Source organism: Mytilus californianus, unplaced genomic scaffold, assembly GCF_021869535.1.
Source record: "Mytilus californianus isolate M0D057914Y unplaced genomic scaffold, xbMytCali1.0.p SCAF_22, whole genome shotgun sequence".
NCBI lineage: Eukaryota > Metazoa > Mollusca > Bivalvia > Mytilida > Mytilidae > Mytilus > Mytilus californianus.
Window position 1 is genome coordinate 7,903,870 of NW_026262671.1, and position 24,779 is coordinate 7,928,648.

Here is a 24,779-nt window from a genome sequence, read left to right on the forward strand (position 1 = left end):
ACTCTAACGTCGAGGTGACAATCTCGCCCCATATTATATCGGCCAGAAGTTGATCCGTCCCCGTAACGGTATTATAAAAATAAATCAAGGGTGTCGTATAAAAGTATTTATTACTGGCCAGTTTTTAAAAATAAGAAAAAAAAAAAACCTTTAATTTAATCGGCACAGGGTGCATGCGGATGAACTAGTGGCCGCATTATCTAGGACGGTATTTTCTAGGGTCGGACTGTTCAGTACAATTACTAAAAACCACGTGGTCATGACTTGTTTACATAAGTTGAGAACCAAGGTTTTACGATGTCGATCGTTGGCCTATCATTGATCTGATAATTTTTCTATGTTATTTAAATGCCGGACAACAGGTAGAAAATCAGAAACGATCCAGCTTGTCTGGCAAAACAGCCGTTGGCGTTTCTCGGGCGCCCTTTCGTTTTTATCGCGAAAATCTCGGCATTTTTCTGACTGTGAAATACTGTCAAACTAAAATTTGTAATTCTTCCATCAACAGAAGTTCAGCTAGCTGTGTAAACTGTCAAATTAAGTGACCCATTAAGTGCAGGGCTTCACCTGACAGCTTTGGTGTCAAACACATTGTTAATTAACACAAATAACCTTTGCTTTTTATGTCATAAATAATTTGTGTATTTCAAAAATGTTTCAGTTACTTCCCCTTTTTTATCACCTTTTCACAATATATTCCTTAAATTTATTGGTTTTTTTTCTGAAAAAAAAAAATAAAACAAATTGAATGCAAATGCATATCAGAATATTACTTTTAATTATTTTTAACCTGAAAACACTTCAAATATAAATATTTTGAAAATTATTTTTTTCATCTTTACTTCCATTAATTGATCTATCAAGTGCATTCAAATAATAATTCAAATTTTCATTGAAAGAGGACAACTTTTATTTTTAGAAGCAATAAGTGGGGGAGTGTGGGGGACTGCGTTCGCGCTATCCCCTGTTAAAAAATAATGATAAAAAAAAAAAATAAGTGGGGGAGAGGCATTTAAAAAAGGGCATCCAATTTTTCAAAGCACCAGTTTTAAGTGGGGTCATTCAAAATATATTGATTTAAAAAGGAAAATTTACAAAATTTAGGTTTTTCACAGAAATCTATAACCAGGATATATTTTACATTTCCAGGATAATTTTTTTTAAATTCCACACAAAATTCTGGTTTATGTTTCCCTGTTTAAAGTAAGATGGGATCCCGGTTTCAGACAGTTATCCCAATGGGATCCCAGTTTCGTATATTTATCTTGCTTCAACTGGGATTGGATCCCAGCTTGAGACAGATATCCCAATGGGATCCCAGTTTCAGACATATATCCCGAATGGGATCCCAGTTTCAGATATTTATCCCGAATGGAATCCCGACTTCTGAGGCCCATCCCGGCTTATCCCGCTAATTTTACCGGGATTTGACTGGGATCCCGATAGATCCCGTTTTCATTTTCTCTTGGGTTATTATCCTGAATTTATGATTTAAAGGAAATTTTGCAGTTTTCGGTTATTATCTTGAATATTATTATAGATAAAGATAAACTGTCATGACTGTAAACAGCAAAAATGTTCAGCAAAGTAAGATCTACAAATAAGTTAATATGACCAAAATTGACTATTGACCCCTGTAGGCATCAGGTAGGAGTTATTATCCCTGAAAGACAATTCTCACAATTTGTTCATGTAGTTTGCTTACTTTAAAAAATCTTCTCCTTTGAAACTGCTGAATCAATTTCAGCCAATCTTGGGCTGAATAAGTTTCAGAGTATCTAGTATAAATTTTATATTTTATTTCCTTGTACATCAAGAAACATAGCCACTATGGCTAAAATGGAACATAGGGGTAAAATGCATTTATTTGCTTTTGAAGAAAATATGAGACTCAAAGAACATTTAAATGACATTTTTAAGCCACTCATTAATAAAATTGAGAATGGAAATGGGGAATGTGTCAAAGAGACAACAACCCGACCATAGAGCAGACAACAGCCGAAGGCCACCAATGGGCAGTCAGGGGACTTATTGAAATAAGTGATTTTTAAATCACTTATTTAAGTAGCAAATTCAAAGTTTTGTCACAAATTGTGATTTTGTAGTTTTACCAAAATTTTAAACACATAGGTTTAGATAATATCTTTTCATTAGTAAAATTAAAAAAAATGAACTTTTTGCTTCTTTTAAGCAGCAAGGTTTATGCCTTTGATGCAATCATTTAGCTGCAAATTCTATTTTAGTTGAAAAAATGCTATAAAAATGGCTTTACATAATGAACTGATACTTTCTCAACAGATTTTTCCCAGCAGTGTGATTATTTTTCCTGTAAAATTCAAGGTTTCATCTTATAGATTATGTAATAAAATTCTACTGTTTGTGATCAAAATTTCACTGTTTGGGGTTGTTGAAATTAGTGGGGGTTATTAAAATAATGATACTTAAAGAAGTGATTTTTTGGAAGGAAATTGGGGTATGATACTTAAACAAGTGATTTTTATGTCATTATCCTAGATTTAGTACAAGGTCATCACCTGACATGACCTGGTCATCCTATCAACACAGATGTTGGTTCTGATAATTTTAGCAACATAATTAGTCCCTGGATCATTAGTATTCTATATTTAAAGCTACAATAAAATTAAATCACTTAGTCTAGTGATTAATTTGTACTACTTAAATAGGTGATTATTAAAGAAAGACAACTCTTACTTCCAACCTTTATGGACATAAGGGTGCAATCAACAGTTTTTTTCTATGACGTCATATTTTAAGGGACCATGCCTAAGTGACCCTTAGTGGTGGAATGGTTAATAAAGATACTTGTATAAAACTAGATATTACTGGAATCAGAATTTTCTCTAGTTTATATTGAAATAATAATATACTGTACTTTTAATATAGTAAAAAAGTTCTATCCAGAGAAAATGGGGAAAAAGTTGCCTAATCTGAACATAAAAAACCTGAAATCAGGTCATGTGCATACCCATGTAAACATGATACAGGCACATTTCCCATAATCAAAACTGTATGAAATTCATAGGTTTTTACCTGGCCTTTAATAAAAATCTTGTTTCAGGGTACGGTTTCCTGCTTCGAAAAGAGCTACAGTGGCTGCAAATAAGTTTTCAATTTTCACTGCCAAAAAAACAGGATGTTTACAGTGTTGTCTCCCCTCAAAACATGAATATTTAATCTAATTTTTAAAATTATTTTAATCATTCAACCTGTTTAATTTGAAAGCTAATTAACTAATTTTTACAATCAAATACAAAAAACATGATACTTTTTCACCAATTATATGAATAAAAAGGGATTTCCCTCCATGGTTATTTTTAGTCGGGGAATAACCCCTAGTTTTTTATACGAAACTGTTTATAGCATCCTAATGTTACTTGAATCAGTGATTTAGAAAATCACTCATTTAAGTAAGTCCCCTGACTGATGGGTCTTCAATGCAGCGAGAAACTCCCGCACCCGGAGGCGTCCTTCAGCTGGCCCCTAAACAAATATGTATACTAGTTCAGTGATAATGGACGTCATACTAAACTCCAAATTATACACAAGAAACTAAAATTAAAATGATACAAGACTAACAAAGGCCAGAGGCAAAAAGCAAAAATAATCATTGATGAAAAATTTAAGCAAAAAAATTAGATAGGATGATAAGATACAAAAGAGCAGAAAACAGCCCAAGGCAACCAATGGGTTTTCAACATGGCAAGAAAATCTCTCACCCAGAGGTGGGATCCAGCCTTGGGCTGTTTTCTGCCCTCCTGGTCCGGTTGTTGTCTCTTTGACACATTCCCAATTTCCATTCTCAATTTTATCATATAATAAATAAATTTGGTGTATTTACTGTCTTCTGATTGGTTAAAAGCATTACAAATAAATAATAGCCATTGATTAAATGTGAAAATAGCCTGCAAATGTGAATAAAGAATATTGAAAATAATTTTGGTTAACTTGAAAGAAGTAAGAAAATACATATATATCAGGATGGTTTTCTTTTGCATGGTATCATCTGAAAGCTTATTAAGGGTCAATATCCAGGGTCAACATACACTTTGACCTACAAAGCTTTATGGATGCATGTGGAGTGTGACAATTGCACATGCTTTAAATTGCTATTTTAATGAAAAATTTTAAATATATGCAGAATTTAACATGAAAATAAAGATATGGTAAATGGAGCACTTCTATATCTAAGCAACGATAACAATTAACCTATTTACATACTCTGGTGTAAGCTGTGTTTTAAACTTTGTATCAGTAAATTTCCTCCCATTCTAATAAAGACATTTTATAGTTATACAATTTATATGAATTTATGTTATATACAAAAGATAACTAATGAACCATGTACTTTGATATTATATAATCTTAAAAAGTGTCTTTAAAACAAAGTCACACTCTTTTGAACATTTATTACTTAAAATTTCTGTTCAAATTTATTTCACATCCCACTCATTTATGTTTTCTTCTCTATGGCATCAGAACTTATTGAAAAGACATTGAATTTAGGTTTCTTCTAATGACAATTTATAGAGGGGTACTCCTGACATATTTGAGTGCCTCAACTTATTAAGTTTATGCATTGTTACATGTATGTTTGTTATAAATATATTTTGGTTGTAAATGTTGCCCTATTGAGACCGTGAGTATATGACTCAGACTTCTTTTAAACTGAGTTTTACTGTGCATATTGCTGTGTGTTTGTTTTTTTTTACATTGGCTAGAGGTAAAGGGAGGGGGGGGGGGGGGGGGGTTGAGATCTTGAGATTTTCTAGCTGCATTGAAGACCCATTGGTGGCCTTTGGCCAATATCTGCTATTTGGTCGGGTTGTCTCTTTGACATATTCCCCATTTCCATTCTCAATTTTATATATAAAAAAACTTTTTTTGCTCTTTTTAAAAAAACACCATTAACCTGGAATTAAGAATTTGAAGTTTTAGAATTTACGTATTCCATACCTAGCTATAAAGCTAGCATATATTATATATATATATATGTAGAATTAATTTACATCTTATCATGTAAAATAATCCATGATATCAAAGATATTTGGTTGTTTAATTAAATAAAAAATATCTTTTTAGAATTCATTTATTATTGTTTTTAAACAATTTTATAATGTAACACTTAAATGGTCACATTTCTGACAGTTAGGACATGTTTTTGGAGCATATCTTCCAAACAGTAATAAGATATCAACATGATAAACAAGAAACTTGAAAGCACATAAGATTTTATCAGGATGGTTCTGTTGACCTAAAAAATATTCCTGGATCATCAAAAATCTTCATTTCACGACATTTGATTGACACCCGCCCTAATATCTTATTGTCATATATTTCTTTATATCTTTGTTGAAATTCATTTTTATACGATCGCAAATTTTGCAGTCGTATATTGGTATGACGTTTGCGTCGTCTTAAGACACATTGGTTTTCGCACAATAACTTTAGTTTAAGGGAATGGATCTCTATGAAATTTTACCATAATGTTCAATACCACAAAAGGAAGGTTGGGATTGATTTTGGGGGTTATGCTCCCCCAGTACCAACAGTTAAGGAATTAGGGGCCAAAAATAAGCATTTTTGTAACTTCCAGACAAAAATGTGTGTGTTAGTGTATCTCTCTGACATTGTACCACAAGGTTCCATATCACAAAAGGAATGATAGGATTGTTTTTTGGAGTAATTGCCTCAAAATTTTAGGAATTAGGGGCCAAAAAACAAGCATTTTTCTAGTTTCCAGACAATATCATGAATAACTTGTGTTCAAGTGTATGGATCTCTCTGAAATTGTACTGCAAGGTACCATACCACCAAGGGAAGGCTTGGATTGATTTTGGGGGTAATAGCCTCAAAATTTTATGAAATAGGGGCAAAAAAGGGGCAAAAAACAAGCATTTTTCTAGTTTCAGGACAATAACTTGTGTGTAAGCATGGTAAGTGTATGGATCTTCATGAAATTGTAATACAAGCAGAGCTCCAGATAAGCTGCATATTTTCGTGATCATGCAATAAAAACAATTGAAAACCCAATGCAACTGATGATTAGAGGATACAAAAACCCAATTCATGCAAAGGAAAACCTAATTACATGTCAAAACTATGCGTTCTCAACCCTTCTAGTCATTTTTATGTGCGTTATTAACCCTTGTCTATCCATTATCGTCGAGTAAATCTATTTTTGTAGTATTTATAATTTAAATTGGAAATCTGCTTGTGTTCCAAAAATAGAGCGTTCGTGTCAAATAGTTGATCTGGGTGCCTGTTGGAATTGTCCGTTGCTCAAAGATGTAAACCGGTTTCGATCTTCTCTGCTTTTATCCAAGTAGCGTAAGTCAGGTAATCAATTATTTTCGTATTGCACGAGATTTAGGGAGCTACTGTTTGATTTTTATAAGGGGGGGGGGAGTCTAGGATGAATTTGAAAAAAATAGGCAGGACAGGAGTTTTCAGGCCTCTACAATAACTTTTTTTTCAACTTGTCCAGTAGGACAAGTACATACCAAAACTTACTTGTCCGAATGAAATTGTAACTTGTCCAAAACAAATCTTAATAATAACCTTTTTTGCATTTTAAGTTGATTGAATTAAAACAATAGAACAGAATTTGATTTTAACATATCTTTTGCAATACTTTACAAAAATATGAGTCGAGAACAACTGAATCTAGTCATGTCACAGGACTTAGGTTTTAGTTTTCATCAATGCCAAAGTCTCATCAGACTCTGCACATGAGGCACCGTCTGATAGGATTGCCAATGTACACTCATTGGATTTGTATCCTGGTTTTTTAATTTGAAAAAAGTTTATTTAATGCAATCAATAAAAAAAGGAGATGAGGTATGATTGCCAATGAGACAACTCTCTGCAAGAGATCAAATGACACAGAAATTAACAACTATAGGTCACCGTATTGCAAGTATTGTTTTTTTCTACATACATGACATATGATCAAATATGATTTTGTGAATGTTATGGTCATTTTTGTCGAGCCTGCGACTTTTGTCGCAGAAAGCTCGACATAGGGATAGTGATCCGGCGGCGGCTGGGTTAGCTAACTTCTTAAAAGCTTTATATTTTAGAAGGTGGAAGGTCTGGATGCTTCATACTTTGTATATGGATGCCTCATGTTACGAAGTTTCCGTCAGTCACATGTCCAATGTCCTTGACCTCATTTTCATGGTTCAGTGACTACTTGAAAAAAAAGTTAAGATTTTTTGTAATGTTAGATTCTCTCTTATTATAAGTAATAGAATAACTCTATTTGGTATGTGCGTACCTTGCAAGGTCCTCATGCCCGTCAGACAGTTTTCACTTGACCTCGACCTCATTTCATGGATCAGTGAACAAGGTTAAGTTTTGGTGGTCAAGTCCATATCTCAGATACTATAAGCAATAGGTCTAGTATATTCGGTGTATGGAAGGACTGTAAGGTGTACATGTCCAACTGGCAGGTGTCATCTGACCTTGACCTCATTTTCATGGTTCAGTGGTTATAGTTAAGTTTTTGTGTTTTGGTCTGTTTTTCCTATACTGTATGCCATAGGTCTACTATATTTGGTGTATGGAATGATTGTAAGATGTACATGTCTAGCGGGCAGGTGTCATCTAACCTTGACCTCATTTTCATGGTTCAGTGGTCAAAGTTAAGTTTTTGAGTTTTGGTCTTTTTTTCTTATACTATATGCAATAGTTCAACTATATTTGGTATGTGCGTACCTTGCAAGGTCCTCATGCCCGTCAGACAGTTTTCACTTGACCTCGACCTCATTTCATGGATCAGTGAACAAAGTTAAGTTTTGGTGGTCAAGTCCATATCTCAGATACTATAAGCAATAGGTCTAGTATATTCGGTGTATTGAAGGACTGTAAGGTGTACATGTCTAACTGGCAGGTGTCATCTGACCTTGACCTCATTTTCATGGTTCAGTGGTTATAGTTAAGTTTTTGTGTTTTGGTCTGTTTTTCCTATACTGTATGCCATAGGTCTACTATATTTGGTGTATGGAATGATTGTAAGATGTACATGTCTAGCGGGCAGGTGTCATCTAACCTTGACCTCATTTTCATGGTTCAGTGGTCAAAGTTAAGTTTTTGAGTTTTGGTCTTATTTTCTAATACTATATGCAATAGTTCAACTATATTTGGTATGTGCGTACCTTGCAAGGTCCTCATGCCCGTCAGACAGTTTTCACTTGACCTCGACCTCATTTCATGGATCAGTGAACAAGGTTAAGTTTTGGTGGTCAAGTCCATATCTCAGATACTATAAGCAATAGGTCTAGTATATTCGGTGTATGGAAGGACTGTAAGGTGTACATGTCCGACTGGCAGGTGTCATCTGACCTTGACCTCATTTTCATGGTTCAGTGGTTATAGTTAAGTTTTTGTGTTTTGGTCTGTTTTTCTTATACTGTATGCCATAGGCCTACTATAGTTGGTGTATGGAATGATTGTAAGGTGTACATGTCTAGCGGGCAGGTGTCATCTGACCTTGACCTCATTTTCATGGTTCAGTGGTCAAAGTTAAGTTTTTGAGTTTTGGTCTTTTTTTCTAATACTATATGCAATAGTTCAACTATATTTGGTGTATGGAAATATTTTATGATCTATTTGTCAGTCACACAGTTTTTTTTTTACCTTGACCTCATATTCAAGGTTCATTGCTCAGTGTTAAGTTTTTGTGTTTTGGTCTGTTTTTCTTAAACTAAAAGCAATAGGTCAACTATATTTGTTGTATGGAAGAATTGTTAGCTGTACATGCCTGCCTAGCATGGTTCATCTGACCTTGACCTCATTTTCATGGTTCATTGGTCAATGTTTAGTTAACTTGGTTAATAATAAGTTTATGTGACAGTTGTAATAAAGCTTTATATTTAGGACTATCAACATAATATCAATGATAAGTAAAGAAGGCGAGACATTTCAGTGTGTGCACTCTTGTTATTTTAAAAATATTTTTGCTAAAAAAATTACCAGTATGGTATTTGTTATAAAGCAACAGAATAAGGTAGGAAAACGAGGTACTGATTTGTCTTGGTCCTGAAATGTCTCCTGCGTTACCAAACTGTCTATTAATTATGTTTATTGAATATGTCTCCTACGGTGCCAAACTGTCTATTAAACTTGGAGCCGAATCGCTTCCGAGCTGGTGATGAACTGTCTTGTAAAGTTACCTTATCTACAAAGCGCAGCATATTGGATCAGTAAGACTGGTTTCCGAGAACCTGTTAAAAAGTACCTGACAAAGAACCAGTTTTAAATTATCGATTGCAAGTAAACATGTCAAATTAATACTTGTTTTTATGTTCTTTTCTTGTTTTTTGTTTATAATTACTTTGTTCATCAAAGTTGGATTACATTTATTTTCTGCAGAATAATTTTACTTGTCCCGTCGGACAAGCTTGATATAGCTTTTACTTGTCCGACCTTTGTTTCCTCTGGTACAGGACAATCGGACAAGCGTTATTGTCGAGCCCTGGTTTTGAGTAAAAAAAAGGCAGGAAGAGACACTTTGCAAAAAAAAAGGCAGGATGACAATTTATGCAAAATAAAGTCAGGATAAACTAAAAAAAAAATCCAGGACCGAATAAAGTGAAAAATAAAAAGGCAGGACAGAGATTACAACTGAACTAAAAAAAAATTCAGGACAAAATTTTTCACCCTAGCCCCCCTCCCCCTTATGACAATGAATGAATTATAACGAAAGTAAATTTCTGGTAAAAATATTGAATAGAAGCATAGCATGTTTTCAGCTTCTTTTTGATCATGTTGATAGCTGAAGGATAATATTGATGATAACAAGACTCGGCTAGTGTTATCAGGAAGCGTTCCGCGTACACACAAGTTCATGTGTCCAGGGCGAGTATAAGTGTGTAAACTAGAACATTTTTAGTAGGATAAACATGGATTTCGTCTCCATATGACTGATCAGAGGCCAAATCAATCATATAGTTGAAAAGCATTGGAAACCAAAAGTTCTAATAAAAGACAACTAATGACCACATAATTTTATGTAAATAAAATGAAACAAAAACATTTAAGTATTATTTTAGTTTTTAAAGAGTATTTTTTTTCCATTTCTGTTGATGAATGACACACATATTCGTTTTGACTATATGTAGCTTGCCACTTTCTTTGTTTTTTATCTAATTGTTCTTATGCCAAAAAGACATTTATTTTATTACCCTTCCCTAGATTTTCCATCAAAGATGATGGAATTTTGTGATGGAAAAAATGCCATCACATTCCATCATGTTGATGGATTATTGGAACAACTTTCCATCAATGCTGGAAAATGGTTGATGGAAAAGGTTTGATGGAATTTGTGTTCATGATGATGGAAAATTGATGGCATAATTTCCATCTGATGGGTAACTGATTTTGCCATCTGATGGATAATTGATGGTATTTTTGCCATCTGATGGAAAACTGATGGTAATTTTGCTATCAGATGGAAAACCAATGGAATATTTCCATTACATGTAAAATGCATGGAAACTTGATGGAGAATTGACCATCAGATGGAATTGGATGGATGAGTAAGGAGAATGTCTTTAGAAAATCTTTCCATTTATGGCATTTTCTGTGATTTAATAAAATAATATTTGTTCTCTGTCATCTATAATAGGTAGTCCTGTTATATGTGTGTATCTTTTCGTTCAGTGTCCCATTGAACTCTCTGTCCTTAAAGTTGAAATTGTTGATGGCAAATTCTGCAAAAATAAAAGTAAAAGAATCTAGCATATAAAAGAATAAGTTAACATTGTACAGATATAAAGTTAGTTAGTTACATTTGTTGTCAATTCTGAAATTATCAAATGAAAATAACACTTTTTGAAAAGATTTGTATTAATGTGTCACTTGCAGGGTCAATTTCTAAGAGTGTCAAATCCTTCTAGAAATTTAATATTCAGAGGTGGATTTAGGAAAGGGGGCTCCCCTTTCTGAGCTTTAGAGCTACATAACTTATTGCATAGAAGTTTTATAAGTCTTACTCCTAATGTTGACTTAATTGCCACCACCACCACCCTGGTTCAGCAGCTGATATATAACTGTACAATACATTAAACCTCATGTCAGTACTAAATTATCATCATTATAATAAGTGACTGTCCCTAGAAATAAAGAGGTTGTCCTTTCTTTTTTGTTTAATATTTGTTTTTCATAATCATTGTACTATAACATAAGGGTCTTGCCCATGTTTTATATCATACTTTTGGTGGGTATGGTATATACTATACATGTATATATAAAGATATATTATTTTACCATTTGTGGATATATAAATGTCATATTGTCAGTCACACCACAGATCTCTAATTTTATAGCAAAATTACTTTTTCAGAAGTACTATTTTATAAAACAAATAATGTTTTAAAATGATACAAAATATGACTCATGTCCTACACAATTTTATGATATGTATATGCATATTTTTGTGTCATTTGGTCTCTTGTGGAGAGTTGTCTCATTGGCAAGCATACCACATCTTCTTATTAATACTTTTTATAAATCTATGACCTTCTTTTTTTGTTGACTCTTAAAAGTTAATAAAACACTTTAAATGTCACTACTTTGAACTAAAAGAGCATGCACATATATTCAAAATTGTGGAAATTCTATTACATTGTACTTATCAAAAGATATAATCCAAAATATGTTCACACCCGAGACGTCCCAAAAATATATATAGGCGGTGCGGTAACACTACCCAGTTTTGTACATACACATGGCGACACGAAACACAATCGGAAATCCATTTTACGATATCAAATGTTTCAAAACGGAGTAGAAAATATCGTGCACCACGTGGGCGCTTACATTTGTCACTCTATGCGCCATTTCTGGTCGAAAAGGGCAATTGGCGCAAGGCGGACGTCCTTCCCTATCACTGTGTTTAATAGCTTATTTAAATGGCTGTCAAGTTCCCATTAAAAAAAATTGACTTGTATTTATTTTAATGTCAGATCCTTAAACTCCCATCAAAATTAGATACTAGTACTTACTACTAGCAAATTTGTTGGCCATTTTTAATGGCTGCTTAGATTGTTAAATTTATTACCAATCAAAATGGTTCCCACCCCCACCCCCTCCTCCTCATGTTTACTAATACCCTTAAGCATTTCATTGTCTTAATTCAATAATTGTTTTGGGCAATTACCCCCAAACTCAATTCCAGCTTTCCCTTTGTGAAATACATTGTTCACCATGGCTTAACGATGCTTGCTGTTCAGTTTCAAATATTATAAGGCCTAAAATAAAATATTGTCTGTTTCGCCAATCCCTACCGACCCTGCAAAAACAGGTCCGACTCATAAAATTTTATTGTCAAAACTAAGTCAAATATTATTTTATTCAGTTCCAATTTTCAGGCTTGCCAGATCGACCGATATTGTTCCAGCTTTTTGGAAAAAATAAAATTATTTCCCTACCTACCTACCCACACCTGGCTTGGCAGTGTCGGGATTGGGGAAACAAACAATATATTAATTTAGGCTTAATAAAAATCAGATATAAAGGATACATGTTAAGTTCTTCTCCTTTCTGTAATTAAATTTGCTGTCTCTGTACTTCCAACAAGTATTGCTGAGTAAAGGTAACTGGAATCTGCATGCAATCTGTTTACTATCAAAGTTGGCAGTTCCATTTTAAAATCATTAAATCCCCTAAAAGTAATAAAAAAAATCCACAAAGAATCAATTTGTTCAAGACGTTTTGAAGCAATAAATTCAATAGAAATATTATTGCTTGTTTATACAGTACATTGGAAGCCATTTGGAATCAAATTAATTACCCTCCCCCTTTTTTTATCCCCTGAACTTGGCTCAGTCATTAAACCCACGCCATATGGTCATATCCTTAACCTGGTCGTTCTAGTCAATGTTTTAAGATGTATCTTAATCCAACTCGGAACTATTTTTTTTAAAGTAGGTCTATGGCTAGCCGTTTTACTATTTTAATATTCAAATTTCAAGATATCTCATATATATAATTAATAAGATTTCTTATGTATTGTATAAGATATCTCATTTAATATATAAGATATCTTATATAATTTAATGTTTATTAGATATCTTATATATTATAAAAGATATCTTATATATTATATAAGATATCTTATATATTATATAAGATATCTTAGATATTATATAAGATATCTCTATTAGTTTATAAGATATTTCATATAATTTATAAGATATCTAATAAAGAAAATTATATAAGATATCTTATAAACTATACGAACAGGTGATAGGACTTGTTAAACTGTCTTACAGGATCCTGTGTTCACAATTACTGCATAAAAATCTAAAAAGTTAGCCATACCTACCCCAAATAACCCAAAGGGTGATTGAAAGTGCTCTAGTAAGAACAATATTTTATTTAGAAATAAATAAATACGTACATCAATACAATTATTATACATGGATTGGAAAACAAGTGATAAGTCACTTATACAAATCCCTCTCCTTAATGTGCTCTAGAAAGGTAATTACTGTGGATTCATTAAAATTTGTTGGAAAACATGCACCAATTTTCATGGTTTTCGTGGATACAGTTGAACCACGAATTTGAATATTCAATGAATTACAAATTTTCTATCAGCATGATCAGGTTGTCTGCAGAAACCACGAAATCACATATCCACGAAAAGGCAAGTTTTCCGAAATCCACGAAAATTGGTACCCATGAAAATAAATGAATTCACAGTTGTTACTGTCCCGCTAATGACACCATTTTATATAAGTTGAGAAAAAATACAAATCTGGCAGAACGGTTGAAACAAACTAGACACAAATTAAACGAACATTTGCTCATCAGTGTATAAACCAAATAAAACAGCCATCACATATATATTAAATGAAAGAAACATATTTAAGGTGGATGAACATCTTGGTTTGATATACTTTCATTTTAACAGACCATAAAGGGGCATAAAACCAGCATTTTTCTAGTTTGCAGACAATAGATTAACTCATGATTATGATGTCATTTTCTATTCTAATACTTTTATGATGTATTTTAAAGGGTCTTTATGGTTGCAAAGTCCTAGCTGTCAATTTATTTTTAGAAGTTACTTTTAAATGCTGATGAAGGAATTTTATTTTTAGATATTACTATTAAAAGTTGCTGAAGAAGGTTTTTTTAATTTTAGCCATGACTATGATGTCATTTTCTATTTTAATACTTTTATGATGTACATGTATCTAAATGGGCTTTTATGGTAAAAAAAAGCATTTTTCTAGTCAGTAACTTGTGATTAAGGGTATGGATCTCTCTAAAATTGTACTACAAGGTTCAATACTACAAAGGAAGGACTGCAATTGAGTTTGGTGGTTAATGCTAAAAGGGGGATTCAAAAAGTTTGTGGGGAAGGGGGGGGTTTCCAATTTTTTCAAAGTTTTCAAAATTTCAAAATTTTTTAAAAGTTTCAAGAAGAAATCTTTAATTGCACAGTATTGCACATTAGATTTGTAAGATCTTTGACCACATATATTTTGTGTCAGAAACCTATATTATGTCAAAATATTGATCACAATCCAAATTCAGATAGTATCAAGCTTGAATATTGTGTCCAAATTTGCTCCAACTGTTCAGGGTTTGAACACTGCGGTCGTATTAGGCTGTACTCAGCGACAGCGAAGCATTTTATTATATGTTTTTATTAGGATTCTTACAGGCCCTAGATTCATCGTTGGGTTTGGTAATATTATTGTTGTACCTAATAACTTTACATATGAGTACCATGAGTAAATATATTCCTTGAACAGGAAATGACTTTGAAAGAGAATAATACTCTTTTAAGTAAATCTGATGAGTTTGATTATATATCTTTATTTATTTCACAAGTAAATATTTTACATTAAATTGTTTAATCAATGTTTATTTCATTAATTATAGTTTATAACTAGTATTTCAGTATTATCACTTCTTGAATATATCAATTATAAAATTTAAGATATTTATCAAAAATATCTAATAAGTACAGTTATAACTTAAAATATAGTCTGCCAAAAATATTGAAAGAGCTTAAGTTGCACATAATATGACTCATGAGGATTGCACTAAAATAACCTGTACTACCACTTTGTTTTAAATTTGTTTTTCAAGGCTTGGCAGCTGCAATTAGGTCACAAACAGAATGTGGTTATTTGGTAAACTTGTAAATTTAATACACACATTCTTCACCACTGTGAAATAGAGGTACTATATGGGATTATTTGGCTAAGTTTAAAATATTTTATGAAATCTATTATAGAATTTATTTACATGGTACCTATTTTGAAATAACGTATTAAATAATTAATCCTTCATATTGGCATAAATTATGTCATATAAACAAATTAAAAATAATTATTGTGACAAAAACATGTACTTCGTTTAACATAGGGCCCTATGGGAAATACATACAAATATCTTCTTTTAGAGAACCACTAAATGGAATGAAATGAAACATGGCATGAATGTTCCTTATCAGGTGCTGACCAAGTGTTGTAACTTTGTTGGCCATCCACCATCCAAGATGGCCTTCAGCGGGGGACTTAATTTAACATAGGATTCTATGGACAATACATACAAATGTCTTCTTTTACAGAACCATTGGTCTTGTTATATATATATATGTTAAATTCTACAACTTTTTAAGTTCAAATGAAGTGACATTTCATGTCAAAAACTATATCATGGCTTGAACTGAAAAATTCGACATAAATTTCATTGCATAATTTCTTTTTAATTACATATGTGTTTTTAGCTCACTGTTCCTTCGAACTGTGAGCTTTTGCCATCACTTGGCGTCCATCGTCGTCCTTCTGGTGTAAACTATTTCAAACATCTTCTCCTCTGAAACTACTGAACCAATTCCAACCAAACTTAAGCTGAATGATGCTTAGGTTATCTAGAATAAAGTTTGTGTTTTATTTACTGTTTCTTCAAATAACATGGCCGCCATGGCTAAAAATAGAACATAGGGGTAAAATGCAGTTTTTTGCTTATATCTCAAAAACCAAAGCATTTAGAGCTAATCTTTTTTTGGGTTGCTGCCACTAAATTGATAATTTTCAGGTAATTTTGCAGTTTTTATACGCCTGTTTACGGGACGTATTATGCCTTTATGGTATACCATTGTCCGTCCGTCTGTCCGTGACATTTACTCAAAAACGCTCTAACCAATTTGCATAAAACTTTGGTGAATTTGTTTTTATCTATTGACATGAGCTCCCTTTTGTTTTTTTATAAATTTTAGATTTTACGTTTCCAAGTTATGGGGTTTTATTCATTAAAAAAAGGGGGATTTTCCAGTTTTCGGATAATAACTCAAGAATTGTTTCACCAACTTGCAAGAAATTGTGGTGAATTGCTTATATCTATTGACATGAGCTCCCTTTCGATTTTTATATATTTTAGATTTTACGTTTCTGAGTTATAGGGTTTTTATTCATAAAAAAGGGTGATTCTCCAGTTACAGGGTTTTTATTCATAAAAAAAGGGGGATTCTCCAGTTTTCGGACAAAAAATCAAAAATGCTTTCAGCAGTTAGTATGAAACTTTGGTGAATTGTTTATATCTATTGATGTAAGCTCCTTTTAGAATTTTATAAATTTTTCATTTTACATTTCTGAGTTATGGGGTTTTATTCATTAAAAAAGGGGAGATTTTCAAGTTTTCGGACAATAACTCAAAAATGCTGTCAGCAATTCTTATGAAACTTTGGTGAATTGTTTATATTTATTGATGTAAGCTCCCTTTACATTTTCATAAATTTCTAATATGACTGAGAATTAATTGAACTTTATTTGATTATAGTCTGACAACAGATTTACTGTATTGTGCAACAGCACAGTGTATTGCACAACAGCAAGAAATCTTTAATTGAATATAAATTCAATTTATATAACCAATTTCAAGTTCTTTGACTACATTTATTCAGAAACCTATAATATGTCAAATATTTTATACAATCCAAATTCAGACCTGTATCAAGCTTGAATATTGTGTCCATTTTTGCCTCAACTGTTCAGGGTTGGACCTCTGCGGGCGTATCCAGCTGCGCTCAGCGAAGCAGTTTATTGGTTATTAGTCCCCTACTGACAAAGTCAAGGGGACTTTAGGTTTGCACTCTGTCCGTCTGTCCGTCCGTCTATCCATCCGTCAGTCCGTCAAATCAGTTTTCCACACTTTTTTTCTTCGTCCTTAAAGATATTGATTTGATATTTGGTAAATAGTTTTGCCATGACAAGTTATAGATCAAGTTCCAATTTTGTTCCGGTCTGATGATTTAGTCCAGAGTTATGGACCATAACTCTGGACCATATCTAATGTTGAGAGTACTATATTAAACCATAATTTCTAGACAAAGGGACATAACTCATTTTTTAAAAGACATGCTTTGGTAAATTATTTGAACAATTTTTTGGCAGGCTTGTTTGTTATTTTGTATAAACTAATTTTCTGAATGCTATATATATATATAAAAAAATTATGAAGTGAATTAGATAATAATCTATTTTTATTATACGACCGCAAAAATTGAAAATTTTTTGGTCGTATATTGGTATGACGTTGGCGTCGTCGTCGTCGTCGTCGTCGTCGTCGTCCGGCGTCGTCCGAAGACACATTGGTTTTCGCACTCTAACTTTAGTTCAAGTGAATGGATCTCCATGAAATTTTACAATAAGGTTCAATACCACGAAAGGAAGGTTGGGATTGATTTTGGGGGTTATGGTACCAACAGTTAAGGAATTAGGGGCCAAAAAGGGGCCAAAAATAAGCATTTTTGTAACTTCCAGACAATAACTTGTGTGTAAGTGTATGGATCTCTCTGACATTGTACCACAAGGTTCCATATCACAAAGGGAAGGCTGTAATTGATTTTGGGGGTAATTGCCTGAAAATTTTAGGAATTAGGGGCCAAAAAAGGGGCAAAAAACAAGCATTTTTCTAGTTTCATGACAATAACTTGTGTGTAAGTGTTTGGATATTTCTGAAATTGTACTACAAGGTTCCATATCACAAAGGGAAAGCTGGAATTGAGTTTGTGGGTAATTGCCCGAAACGTTTAGGAATAGGGGGCCAAAAAGGGGCCAAAAATAAGCATTTTTCTAGTTTCCAGACAATAACTTGTGTTCAAGTGTATGGATCTCTCTGAAATTGTACTGCAAGGTACCATACCACAAAGGGAAGGCTGGGATTGAGTTTGGGGGTGATGAATCATAAGGGGGTTCAAAAAATTTGGGGGGGGGGGATTTTTTTTTTTTCTTTTTTTTTCTTTTTTTCCTTTTTTTTTCTTTTAAAATTTTCCATTTTAAGTTGGTTATTTCTGATTAATATTTAAAAGCAAATAATAATGATATGGTAGGAGATACACACCAAACAGGATGTGTAAATTATTATATAATAAGTATTGTGCAATAGCAAGAAATTTTCAATTGCACAGTATTGCACAATTGCAAGAAATCTTCAATTGCACAGTATTGCGCAATAGCAAGAAATCTTCAATTGCACAGTATTGCGCAATAGCAAGAAATATCCAATAGCACAATATTGCGCAATAGCAAGAAATTGTCAATTGTACAGTATTGCACAATAGCAAGAAATATTCAATTGCACAGTATTGTGCAAAAGAAGATACTTCGTATAAATTGCTTATTTCTTGATCAATTTCAATGGGGTTTTATTCTTGAATTCTTGGGGTTCTTTAATATGCTGAATCTAACCAAGTATTAAGTTTTTGGATTTTGGGCCCCGTTTTTAAATTGGTCCACATTGAGGTCCAAAGGGTCCAAAATTTAACTTTGTTTGATTTCATCAAAAATTGAATTATTGGGGTTCTTTGATATGCCGAATCTAACCGTGTATTTAGATTCTTAATTTTTGGTTCCGTTTTCAAATTGGTCTACATTAAGGTCAAAAGGGTCCAAAATTAAACTTAGTTTGATTTTAACAAAAATTGAATTTTTAGGGTTCTTTGATATGCTGAATCTAAACATGTATTTAGATTTTTGATTATGGGCCCAGTTTTCAAGTTGGTCCAAATCGGGGTCCTAAATTAAACTTTGTTTGATTTCAACAAAAATTGAATATATGGGGTTCTTTGATATGGTGAATCTAACCATGTATTTAGATTTTTGATTTTTGGGCCCCATTATCAACTTTGTCCACATTGAGGTCAAAAGGGTCCAAAATTAAACTTTGTTTGATTTCATCAAAAATTGAATTCTTGGCGTTCTTTGATATGCTGAATCTAACCATGTATTTAGATTTTTTATTTGTGGACCCGCTATCAAATTGGTTCATATTGAGGTCAAAAGGGTCCAAAATTAAACTTTGTTTGATTTCATCAAAAATTGAATTATTGGGGTTCTTTGATATGCCAAATCTAACCGTGTATTTAGATTTTTAATTTTGGGTCCCGTTTTTAAATTGGTCTACATTAAGGTCCAAAGGGTCCAAAATTAAACTTAGTTTGATTTTAACAAAAATTGAATTCTTGGGGTTCTTTGATATGCTGAATCTAAACATGTGTTTAGATTTTTGATTATGGGCCCAGTTTTCAAGTTGGTCCAAGTTGGGGTCCAAAATTAAACTTTGTTTGATTTCAATAAAAATTGAATATATGGGGTTCTTTGATATGCTGAATCTAAACATGTATTTAGATTTTAGATTTTTGGCCCAGTTTTCAAGTTTTTCCAAATTGGGGTCCAAAATTAAACTTTGTTTGATTTCAACAAAAATTGAATATATGGGGTTCTTTGATATGCTGAATCTTACCATGTATTTAGATTTTTTATTTTGTGGGCCCGCTATCAAATTGGTTCATATTGAGGTCAAAAGGGTCCAAAATTAAACTTTGTTTGATTTCATCAAAAATTGAATTATTGGGGTTCTTTGATATGCCAAATCTAACCGTGTTTTTAGATTTTTAATTTTGGGTTCCGTTTTTTAAATTGGTCTACATTAAGGTCCAAAGGGTCCAAAATTAAACTTAGTTTGATTTTAACAAAAATTGAATTCTTGGGGTACTTTGATATGCTGAATCTAAACATGTGTTTAGATTTTTGATTATGGGACCAGTTTTCAAGTTGGTCCAAGTTGGGGTCCAAAATTAAACTTTTTTTTGTTTGATTTCAACAAAAATTGAATATATGGGGTTCTTTGATATGCTGAATCTAACCATGTATTTTGATTTTGGGCATTGGACCATAATAGGTAAATTAAAAAAATTGAAGTTCTTAGACCACATTCTTTCTGTGTCAGAAACCTATGCTGTGTCAAATATTTAATCACAATCCAAATTCAGAGCTGTATCAAGCTTGAATGTTGTGTCCATACTTGCCCCAACTGTTCAGGGTTCGACCTCTGCGGTCGTATCAAGCTGCGCCCAGCGAAGCATTTTATTAATGTATATATATTACATTACATTGTGTAGATAAAAATTGTTGACATTTTATAGATAAGTTACAAATCTATATTAGTTTGTGACAAATAAAAGAAAAAATATTTGGAACTATTAATTACATTTCATTATAATTTGAAAATAGATATATACTGTATTACATCATATCTAATTTTAGAGAACTATTAATCATATCTAATGTTAAGGTGTTTTCCACACTTTTTTTCATCATGCTTGAAGATATTGATTGATAATTGGTATTTAGTTTTATCATGACAAGTTATACAGATCAGGTTTAAAATTTTGTTTCGGTCTGATAATTTTGTGCAGAGTTATGGTCCTTGGACTTGGAAAAATTCACTCATTTAATCAGTTTTCCACACTGTTTTTAATCATGCTTGAAGATATTGATTTGATATTTTCTTTTTGTTTACACCATGACAAGTTATAGAACAAGTTAGCTTTTTGTTCCAGGATAATGAATTTTTACCCGGTAGGGGACTATGTATTGCCATGCAATACTCTCAGAATGCTTGTTATCTTGAATATTATTAATGATAAAGAAAAACTGTGAACAACAAAAATGTTCAGCAGTTCTACAAATAAGTTCATATGATCAAAATTGTCAATTGACCCCTGAAGGAGTTATTGCCCTTTAAGGACAATTTTACACAATTTGTTTATCATGTTTTTTAACTTTAAAAAATCTTCTTCTCTGAAACTACTAGACCAATTCCAACCAAACTTAAGCTGAATGATTCTAAGGGTACCTGGAATAAAGTTTATGTTTTATTTTCTGTTTCGTAAAAAAAAACAGCCGCCATGGCTAAAAATAGAAAGTAGGGGTAAAATGCAATTTTTGGCTTATATCTCAAAAAACCAAAGCATTTAGAGCTAATCAGATGCGAGGTAAAAATGTTTATTAGGCCAAGCTCTGTCATCCTTGAAATTTTCAGATGAATCTAACAACCCATTGTTGGATTGCTGCCACTTAATTGGTAATTTTAAGGAAATTTTGCAGATTTTGGTTAGGCCAAAAAAAAACCATGTCTGTTTAAGGTTACATAGTTTAAAAAAATAGGGTAGGTAGGTCGGTATTTCCATTTCATTTTCATTTTATTTTTTGAGACATGATTTTGAGTCCGAGTTGATAATGGGCCCAGTTTACCTGTATTTGTAATGATTGGATTATTTCCCTTGGTTATTGGTTGTAAAAAAATGGCGGCAAAGTGTTTATTTCATCACAGGAGTCACGAATTTCCTTAAAACAGCTATCATATTCACGATTGTGAACATTGGGATGTATCAGGCAATTGATTTATATTATTGGCAACACTAATTTCACTTTTGACACAAGTTCAATTTATTTTTCACTTTATGACAGAAATAAAATGACTTAGGGTCAGCGCTCAAAAGTAGGGTTGATCGGGTAACCGTAAACAGACATACCATTCTCAATTTTATATATTCTTTTTGGCCTTGTTATCTTGAACATTATTAATGATAAAGATAACAGTAAACTGCAAAAAGGTTCAGCAAAGTAAGATCTACAAATAAGTTCGATGATCAAAATTGTCAAGTGTCCACTTAAGGAGTTATTGCCCTTTAACATCAATTTTTCACAATTTGTTCATTTAGTTTGCTTACTTTAAAAAATCTTTTCCTTTGAAACTGCTGAATCAATTTCAGCCAAACTTAAGCTGAATGAGTTTCAGAGTATCTAGTATAAATTTTGTATTTTATTTTCTTGTATGTCAAGAAACATAGCCACTATGGCTAAAATGAAACATAGGGGTAAAATGCATTTCTTTGATTTTGAAGAAAATATGACAGATACAAAGAACATTTCAATGGAAGTTTTAAGCCATTCATTTATAATATATATTGAAAGCAAAAATAATCATTGATGAAAGATTTAAGCAAAAAATTACAGGTGAGCGATTCAGGCTCTTGAGAGCCTCTTGTTTATGTCCCTGTCGTAGTGGAGAGGGAATTAAGTTTTACCCTTGTCCGTCTGATCATTCGTCTGTTAATCCATCTGTCTGTCCATACTTCCTAAAGTTGGTTTCTGTTCTCTAACTTCAGTTTGCATTAACCAATTATTATGAAACTTATACAAAATGCCTATTACCACAAAACACAGATCAAGTATGAATTTTGGTGGCGTCACTATTATTATGAAACTTATACAAAATGCCTATTACCACAAAACACAGATCAAGTATGAATTTTGGTGGCGTCACTAATAATAATGACAGACACTATAACTGTTCTAGAGTTATGCTCCTTTACAAATAAAAAAATTGCTGAATTTTTCGTTCCCATTCTCTTTTTTAAGTTTCCTCAACCAAATGTTATGTTATGAAAATGAAAATGTATATTGACAAAAGAATCCTTAATTCATGTAATTTTAATTTTTCCTTGACACTATAGTCCAAAAGCAAGACAGTCTATTATCTATATATACAGATAGATATATGCTGTTTATTTTAATGTGGCATTGGTGACATTCAACAATGTGTTCTACAAGATCAGTTTAAGGGGAACCACTTATCATAAGTCCATGACATTTGGCATTCAATTGTATAAGCATAATGTGGCACATTTCATTTCCACACAGATTATTTGACCCTGTCCGCGTGGTCATAGTCTATTGACTTAAAACTTTTACATAGTTTACATGTTAAAATTTGTGATTAATAGATATAAGAAGATGTGGTATGAGTGCCAATGAGTCAACTCTCCATCCAAGTCAAAATTTATAAAAGTAAACCATTATAGGTCAAAGTACGTCTTCAACACAGAGCCTTGGTTCTCACGTGCACCGAACAGCAAGCTATAAAGGGCCCCAAAAATTAAGTCAGTTTAAGGAGAACCGATAATGATAAGTCAATGGTATATGGTACACAAGTGTATACATGGTATATCACAATGTACATTGGAATATTTAATCGCCATGGAGATTGTTTAGCCCTGCCCTCTCTTTTATGGTTAATTGTCTTGCCTTGATGGAGTTAAAAAGCGAGACATAGGTATGCTGTTTCCGGCAGCGGCATCAACAATGTATTAGTTTGTGGTTAGGTCTAGTTTATGGTGAACCACAAGTGGTACAGGTCAATCATATTTGGTATGCAGTTGTATAAGCATTGGCACATCTCATATCCATGGAGATTATTTGGCCCTGCCCCCTCAGTCATGGTCTATTGACTTTGAAACTTTTGCTTATTTTACATGTATTAGTTTGTGATTAGGTTAGTTTATGGTGATCCACTAGTGGTAGGTCAATCATATTTGGTATGTACAGTTGTATAAGCATTGGCATTTATCTCATTTCCATTGAGATCATTTGGCTCCGCCCCCTTAGTCATGGTCTATGGACTTTAAAAACTTTGCTGAGTTAACATGTATTAGTTTGTGATTAGGTCAGTTCAATGGGAACCATTAGTGGTAGGCCAATGTTAACTGGTATTCAGTTGTATAAGCATTGGCATATCTCATTTCTTTGAAGAATATTTCGCCACGCCCCCTCAGTCATGGTTTATCGACTTAACTTTTGCTTAGTTTACATGCATATATGTATTAGTTTGTGATTAAATCAGTTTAAGATAAACTGCTAATGTTAAGTCAATGATATTTGGTATGCAAATTTATTGGCATTTGCATGTATCGTTTCCATGGAGATTATATAGCCCTACCCCCTCTTCATGGTTGACTTTGAAACTTTTACATAGTTTACAAGTTAATGTTTTTGTTTAGGTTTGTTTTAAGGGAACGACTTATAATTAGTCTTCGGTATTTAGTATGCAGTTGTGTTAGCATTGGCACATCTCATTTACATGGAGATTGTTTAGCCATGTACCTCAGTCATGGTTCATTGACTTTGAATATTAGTATAACTTAGGTAAGATGTTAAAGTATTGCTATTGTGAAAGTACTTTAATTCGTGGGTGTCAATTTTCTAGGTTTGGGCAAAATTTACATGTTCATGGATTTTAAAGTTCGTGGATTTTAGTTTTCTAAAAAAAAAAAAAAATTGAAGAATTGAAGCCATTAGATTTAGAAACAAAGGTTACAAATTGTCTGGATTGAAGGAAACTGCAAAGTATAAAGATATAAATTGTTGCACCTGGGTAAATTGTAGTGATGACTCTAATTAACCCGAGATGGAGTGATCAACAGATTAAAGACCATCAAAGGTGTTAATTAGGCAAACATGTCCCATAAAGAAAACAGTTATATAAACAAATGATATAAACATACCTTGAATTGTAAAATAAGTACTTTTCAAAAGCAAATCCAGCATGAAATTTTTATTATAAAACTTTTTTTTTTTGAGAATGAAAAGATCAAAAGTTGTACAGTTTAA

The 24,779-nt window shown here is 32.6% G+C and overlaps 2 long non-coding RNA genes across 3 annotated transcripts; both read left to right on the forward strand.

Moving 5' to 3' along the window:
* Nucleotides 1–7,074: 7,074 nt before the first annotated feature.
* LOC127732228 (uncharacterized) lies at nucleotides 7,075–9,314 on the forward strand. The gene is made up of 2 exons (XR_007996142.1): nucleotides 7,075–8,059; nucleotides 8,353–9,314. It is a non-coding gene; the product is annotated as an uncharacterized LOC127732228 (long non-coding RNA).
* Nucleotides 9,315–17,526: 8,212 nt separating this feature from the next.
* On the forward strand, nucleotides 17,527–20,418 carry LOC127732225 (uncharacterized). Of its 2 annotated transcripts, none has more exons than XR_007996137.1 (2): nucleotides 17,527–18,788; nucleotides 19,456–20,418. It is a non-coding gene; the product is annotated as an uncharacterized LOC127732225 (long non-coding RNA). The 2 variants fall into 2 exon arrangements; XR_007996138.1 differs by having other exon boundaries at nucleotides 19,980–20,418.
* The last annotated feature ends 4,361 nt before the right edge of the window (nucleotides 20,419–24,779 follow it).